This window comes from Parus major, chromosome 3 (assembly GCF_001522545.3).
Source record: "Parus major isolate Abel chromosome 3, Parus_major1.1, whole genome shotgun sequence".
NCBI lineage: Eukaryota > Metazoa > Chordata > Aves > Passeriformes > Paridae > Parus > Parus major.
This window is the reverse complement of record NC_031770.1, coordinates 89799673-89807281: the sequence shown is the minus strand read 5'-3', so window position 1 is coordinate 89807281 and position 7609 is coordinate 89799673. Positions and strand designations below refer to the sequence as shown.

At 40.8% G+C, this 7609-nt stretch overlaps 1 long non-coding RNA gene across 2 annotated transcripts; it reads left to right on the top strand.

The window, feature by feature from the left end:
* Positions 1 to 2135: 2135 nt before the first annotated feature.
* LOC107202101 lies at positions 2136 to 6966 on the top strand. 2 transcript variants are annotated; one of them, XR_004496499.1, is made up of 4 exons: positions 2136 to 2214; positions 3565 to 3720; positions 5554 to 5598; positions 6181 to 6966. It is a non-coding gene; the product is annotated as an uncharacterized LOC107202101 (long non-coding RNA). The 2 variants fall into 2 exon arrangements; XR_004496500.1 differs by lacking the exon at positions 5554 to 5598.
* Positions 6967 to 7609: the final 643 nt, after the last annotated feature.

The window sequence follows — 7609 nt, the reverse complement described above, 5'->3', positions numbered from 1 at the left end:
CATAAACTGCAGAAGGTGGGCAGGTATCCACATGGGACTGAAGATACAACACAGGACTTACTGGACCTCCTTGCCCTCTGCCTTGGTGGCTGTAGGCTGGGTGGGATATGACAGGCACTCAAGAGAGCATCTACATGTGAAAACCTGCATCTTTCTGAAAGTTCCCCTAGAGCTGGTGTGTTAAGAAGTTATGGGTGAAAGAGCTAGCCCACACAGAGAATGTACTTGCCGGTTTTCCTTAATGTATTCTCCTCTGAAACCTTTAAATGGATTATGGTTTCCACTTCCTTTTTAACAAAAGGGCTATTTGTGCTGCTTTTTTTCTTTGGCATAGCATATTGGACCTCTTGGCAGCCTGAAGGTCAAGGTTTCCACGTTGCAGTTGCCACTGCCTTACAGGCAGCGCTCATCCCAGTACTTCTGGTTGCACAAATGCATCCCTCATGTTTTGTCTCCTGGAAAACTGGAGGAATGGTCCACTTTCAAGTGGATAGACTTACCAAAACTCAAGGAAAAATATGTCTTTAAGGTGTACAGATTTCCTTTGAAAAAAGGAGTTCTTCTTTGTCTGTGTATGTTGGCATTGGATACAGTGGTCTGTCACAGCATAGATCAGAGGGAATGTCAAGCTTTTAACTTTGTATTTCCCTATGATACCTTCAGGTATTCTTTGTAGTCTGTACTGTGCAAACATATACTACAGTCAGTCAATCAGCCTGAGGACATTGGTGTAACTGTGAGTTATAAAAAAAACTGTGAGAGTAAAAAAATATGAATTTTCTGGAGTTGAGCTGAAATATGCTGCTCTCTGAAACGTCATCTTTTAGGGCTGAGTGGAGAACTTTCAAAAAGGGTAAGAGTACTGCCACAGTAAATGCAACTGGATGTGGCTATCTCACACAGCCTGAGGACACAAGATGTGAAAACTATGTTTTCATAGCTTGCTTAGTCTGCATTTTTTAGTTTACTGTCTTGGATTACTGTATCATAGAACTCAGCTGCAGTTGAGTCGAACTTTGAGAATAATTACATAAAATGTTGCATTTTTAATTTCCTATTCACAGCTGTACTGGGAATGAGTTCAGTAAACACAAGAGGGTGTAGAAGATCAGTGCTAATAAAAATTCTGCCTAGAATCTCATTAAAAAATCTCATCTGTTCCTGTGTACTGAATGAAGCAGGGATCTCTTGAAAGAATCACAATGCAGTTGTATAATTTAAAAAGTGTATCATAATATGTACACAACAGGATGTCACATTAAAGACAAACTTAATTCTTAATTTCATGACATTAGAGTGATTGACTTTGCAATAACAATTTTCTTTCTGTGCAGGGCCATTTTTGCTTGGGTGGTGTCTGTGAATAACCTCATAGTTTCACAAAATTGGGAAGGTGAAAATGCAGGCCTCTGATGTATACACCACTCATGTTGTCATTTATGTGTTCCTCAGCAAGTTAGGATGCTTTTGATTCATAACACATCCTCTGCTCTTTGAACTGCACTCAGAGACAGGCTGCCCTTCCCAGGGAGTCAGTGCCAAAGGGATGCTAAGACATCTGTGTTCTCATTGCCTTTAACACATTATATGTTGAAAAATGAAACTTGCTTATTCCCAGCTCCAGAAGAAGCTGAGATGAACTGAGCACAGAACTGTCTGGTATTTGCTTTTCATAATTTCTTTGCAATAAGTGTGTATCTCGTGCTGATCCATTGGCTCTATGTGCTATTCCTTGCTTTGGAGTCTTCACAAGAGCATAAGGCTGGCCCAGGCAGAGCAGCTGCAGCTTTGCTGTGCGGGGATGGCAGATCTGTCAGTCCCTGCTTGGTTCATAAACCTCCATAGACTGGAGGAGCAGGGCCCCCCAGTACTTCCAACCCATATTTGTTGTGTCCTTGGAATTTGAGGAGTTTCTCATATCATGCAACCTCATCTTTCCAAGTGGAGAATTCTTCAAATTCATAGCTACCGAAGAGCTTCCAAGGGACCAACTGTAGTCTTATCAAGCTAGGAAACAGCATGTTTCCCACCTGGTCATGTTCTCAACAGTGGCTGAACCCCAGCATAAAGAAGGTGTATTTTATGTCTTTTCTTGTTCTCAGTAATGACAACTATTTTTGTCAACGTCTTCTAATGGCAGGAACTCTTAGTGATACCAAGAGTGAAAATTTTCAGCTGTATGGAAGTCTTGCAAAGTCACATGAAGAACTTCAGGTGAGAACCACTGGACACTTTTTCCCTGTAAACACGGATTTGTATGTGGTACCAATCAGAAAACACTAAATTAGTAATTTCTGTCCTGATTTCATCATTCCTTAAGAAATACAACATAATTTTGCTTACTGTAAAATAAAGACAATAACTACTATTCAGTAGCATATTGTACTTGTGGTGGAAGCAAGCTTCTGCATCTCAGATTTCTGCATTTTTAAGCTGTCCCACTTGCACACTACTTCAAGACCTACAGAGTCGCTCAATAGCAGAATCCAAAATAGAATTAAACCTGAGAGAGGAATCAGAAGATAGAAACTGTCCTAGTTGATGGGGAACTATTTGATTGACTGCACTAAGGATGTAGTTTATTTTAAATATTCTCATCCTTTTGAAATACTAAGAGATCTAAAAGTAGGTACTGCAACTTTGAAATGGAACACTGCTATTGGTAGGGATGGTACCAAAAGTAAATGTAATTGCCAAAAATACACAGAAATATTTAGTTGCTTTTCAGCAAGCACTGATCAAATAGAGGAGCTCCCTGGATCAAGCTGTATGTTAATTAGTGACCCATCACTAGGGTCTTTTCTTCTGAAAGTTTAACACCACTATTTTATAACAAACCCATAAGATGCTGCAAAACACTGACCACATTCCCTGCTCCCTCTGTCAACCTGAACAATTCCATCTGAACTAAATAGCTGTTCTTGTGTTCCCCTAAAATGTCTGTTCTCTGCTTTGATCTTAGGCTGCTTGGAGTCAAAAACAATTAAAATTTCTGGATGTGTTTCTTTGTATTGTTGTTCGGCCATACTATGGTTATTTTTAATCAAGATGGGGTGTTTTCCGTGGTATGTTACATCAATATGTGGCAGCAGTGCTATGGAAATCAGGTTTCCAATTCCTTGGCAGTCAGGAATTTCTGACCCAATCTGATGCTATTTGAAATAATCTAAAAGGATCAAATGTTCTGTAAGAAGATAAATTAACAAATCCTTTTTATCAACTCATTTTGGTTTTCTGTTGATGTATCACCAAATGAAGCCAGAAAGATAAGGAATTCTTTTTTCAGAGAAAATTAATCCATTTCTCACCTTTGGAAGAATTTGGCTGGTCTTTATCCTTGAGTGATGTCATGTTATTTCTCTGAGCTAATAAAAAACCCAGTGACTCAGCATCTGTAGCTCATAATTCAATTTCAGGTGAAAAGTTTGCACAGCATGCCAATATTTCATCCTAATATTAATGTATTATTGTAATCTTCAGGAGAGACTAAAGGGAGTCTTCTGGAATGCAAAAAATGAATACATTTAGCCATAATTATTTTTAAATCATCTGCTTGCTTTCTAGGTGGCACCTGTTATTCCTAAATTACTTTAATTCCTTATTTGGATTGACATACCAAATTTGCCATGAACTCTGCCAATTTCCTACCAAAATTTGGTAGGAAACATCCTAAAACAGAAAAAGGGATAATTTCAGCAATAAGTGTTTTCTCTTCTGCCGGTGAGTTGATCTATTTTAATCTTCGGCATTATCAATTATTTCCAAAAGCTTCAAGTGGAAAATGCAGATGTAAACAGAACTTTGCTTCTCCACAGAGCACAGCTTGCAGATGAGTTTTAGGAGAAAAAGTAGTTTCAGGGATTAAACTCAAGGGACTTTGTTTTTAATTGCACTTCAAAGTTATGGGGAGAAGAGGGGTGCACAGAGAGAGGAGGCAGCCTCAAAGTATTTGTGGGGAGGTCACTGTGAAGCAGCACTGTTTTCCATGAGTTCACCAGCACAGGGCCATGCTGGTTCAGGAGCCCTCTTGGAGCAAGAGCACCTTGTCTGGGCCTCTCTTGCCTGTGTCAATGAGCAGCATCACATGTATCATGGTCTGATACAGCTCAAACCTCCTAATTCTTTTTGCAGAGAGGAGAACAAGAGTTTGTCAAGTTGCTTAGTCACTACTAAATTGAAACAAAATGATAACACAAAAAAGCTCTATATACTGTGTCCTGAGGGTTGCCACAAGGCTCCTGTGCAGTGCAGGCAGCTGACTGCTTCAGTTAGCTTTTCACAGACCTGATGACTTGTCTGAAGTGAACACTTTCAGAGCCTACTCTCCTGGCACTTTCAGTTTGCATTCCAGTTCTAGCAACAGCTGCTCTTTGTGGGCTGGATGACTTGTGTGGCCCAGTTGCAGAAGCAGACGTGCCCTCCACATCCATGGAAAGAAGGCTGAAAAGGATTGGTCTGCTAGGGCTGAGAAGTTGGTTCAGGGATAGGAATTGCATTTTTAAGCCAACATTTGCCAGAATTGGTGCTAAAAATACAGTGCTGCCTCCCTCCTGCTCATTCCTACTCTGTCCCTTGAGTTTGCACAGTCCTGGTCTGAACAACATAGGGACTAATCCAGTTGAAGTCTCAGCCAATGGGAACAAAAAACAACTGTAATCTGGTTTGGGTTTGTGATGTGGTCTTCCTTCCAGCCACGTGGACACGTCTGCCCATAGGAGGCAGAGGTGGAGGGGAGGGAAAGAACTGTCTCTCAGGGCACCAGGGAGGAACATGCAGGGTGGTCTCAGGGATCTTGTGCTTCCTCACAGGGTGAGGTTACATGGGATGGCGGAGCCTGGGGATGGCTGTTAACTTGGTGACGATGACACTGACTACAGCAGAGCTCTGTGAGCCTTTGTGAAATTTTTCTGATCCTTACTTCCCTGTGCTGGGATGGTGCACACATGAGCACCAACCCCCATGCCACAGCATGACAGATGCAGGATGGAAGTGCTGGAGCAGCAGTTGTGAGCAGGAACCCCCAGACAGCATTCCCCAGGCAGCCACAAAAATTGCAGAGATGGGCACGTGGCAGCTTAGGATGAGTATGCAAAATACTAATACTAATAACTAATACCAATAATAATAATAATAATAAAAAATAGGACATGCTGGGAGGTGCCCCCAGCCCAGAATTTCACTCACAAGGTAAGTCATGCACTTGTTGTACTCTGTGTGTTCAGGGTGGATTTTCACAATGAAGTTGCATAAAATTGACTTCTTTGTGTGTTGAGAAACCAAGTCAGTTGTGGAGCACCTCTGCATCTACACAGTAGCCCTTAGTAGGGAATTTGCAGGCTAGCTCCAGGGCTGGAGAAAGAGGCATGTGGAAACTCAAGCTGTCCTCAAAAGAGGGCACTGCAAGAAAGTTTCAAGGTCCTCTACTAGTTAATGGTTGTTTTTTCTGTTTTGCAATACAGAACAACTAAATATTCTGATCTTGTTGGAACCAATATATCTTGTGTGACTTTCATCTTCTTTCTTTCATCACCTTCTTTCTTTATCTCTGACTAGAAAAATATACATTAATTCCTGGAAAAAGTTACAAAACCCAAAAAGGTAAGCAAACTAATTTCACCTTTGTGGAAGAGGGCAACTTGTTGGCACTTGTCAATGTGCATTGATTTTGTCTGGTGGGAAGATGGTGGTGACACCATAATTGAGGTGCCTTGCTCTAACAACTCATAGACGTACAGGGGCTGTTGAGCAGATGGAGAGAGTTGAAAAAAGTGGTAGAAAATGTAGGATCTTCCTCTGTGCAAATATGCACAAATATATTTTTGTTTTCTCACTCTTCCCATTGGGAAGGTTTCTTAATTTCTTAGCCTAACATTCAGATGAAGGAAGACTCAGTGATCACAGTGCCCATCCATCTGTCCCACTCTAAAAGCTCTTCAACCACCACTCTTTAACATCATGAAGTGACACAGTGCTCAAAAGAATTAGAGTAGGATTCATTTAATCTGAGTTTAGACTTCTGTAGTACCAAGGTCTTCATCTGAGATAATCCCTCTGGTTGTCCTTACACTTAGTGAGACGAGCTGGCATGTTTAACCGTGATTCAAATGACCTGATTTAGATGTCTATTTTGGGATAGGATGAATCATGGACTAAGAGTCCCTTTCTCTCTTTTCTGCTTAGTAAGGATGACCATCTGAGATTAAGAATAGTGGGATTTTCTACATGACTTCTGAAGACTGTCTCTACATCAGAAAGGAAATTAAATGAGGCAAAGCTGAAGTGTGTGCTCACCAGCAGTGGCTGGGCCACTCACCGTGGTTATCAGGCTGAGAGACAGAACATGCCCCTTGTAAGGGAGCCGTCACCAAGAAGGTATTTAGAGGTCATGAGAAGAAACATGCTGAAGAAGTACAGCTGAGGTGAGGAGAAAGTCATAAAGAGCTTTAGGAGAGGTTATTGTGTTGGGCAAGTAAGAAAAGGAAACATGAGTTCAAAATAAACCAGGCTTCACCAAGTTTACTGCTTGTGGAATTAAATGATTATTCCCAGGAACTCACCACAACTATGTGTGCTGTGACTGCTCAGGTAAAACAACTTCTAAAATAACCCTTTCAGTATTTAGAGGTCAAACCCTACCTCTGATTGGGTTATGATGCAATTTAGTAATTTTCCATTTCCAACCTGATATTTTTCAAACACGTGCTTTTGATGCTTTTTCCAAGAAGCACTCTCTCTTCTCTGAAAAAGTAATTGTAAATACCTCATAGCCACTTAATTATTTTCTCTGAAAGTCCTCAGGCCTGCTAAACTCTTGATGATGGTTGAGTGGTTGCTATACTGAAACCACTGCCTCAGATTGATTGCTTCTGTTTCCTGTTGCTTTCTACCTCATGGCTTGCAGTCCAAGTGTTTCTGTTCAGACCTTTCCTTTGTCAAGCACAATAAAAGTCTTTGTCAATACACCCACCTATGTCTATAAAATTTGTGGTAATGCAAGTAAATAACTGTGAATACATTACTGTACTGTAATTTACTGTACTGTACTTTAGTTCTGTCCTAAATATGTGAATGTTAATGGTGTTCCTTCTAAACTGAAGGGTCTGGAAGCTCTTATGACAATGTCTCTAAAACACGCTCAGACCTGTAAAGTCTCATGGTTAAGCTCAGCACCCAGTTCTTTGTGGAAGGAGATTGAGAAGCAGGATCAAGCTGTACCTGCAGAAGGGGCAGCCATGAACAACAACAAAAGGAGGGAACAAAACTGAAGAATATGCCACATCATTTTCTGATCCCTGTGATACCTTTGAATGAAAAGAGTCACCATCACCTTAATAACGTTGATAGCAATTTGTGCTTTGTCATGGTGACTCTCAGCCTTTTGTAGGGCAGGGTGTTATTCAAGACTGGCCTCAGTGAAAATGCAGCTGCTCCCACAAGCATATTCTTGTCTTAGGATCATTTGTTAATGCGTATTTATTTAGTAATTTACTTTCTGGGAGCAATTCCATTCATGTTCACTTTTTCATTATCAGCAAAGTGTAACTTATTACTCTGTTTTTCACAAGGCACAAATGAGATAGCAAGTGAGCTAGTTCCTAGCTTAAAGCCA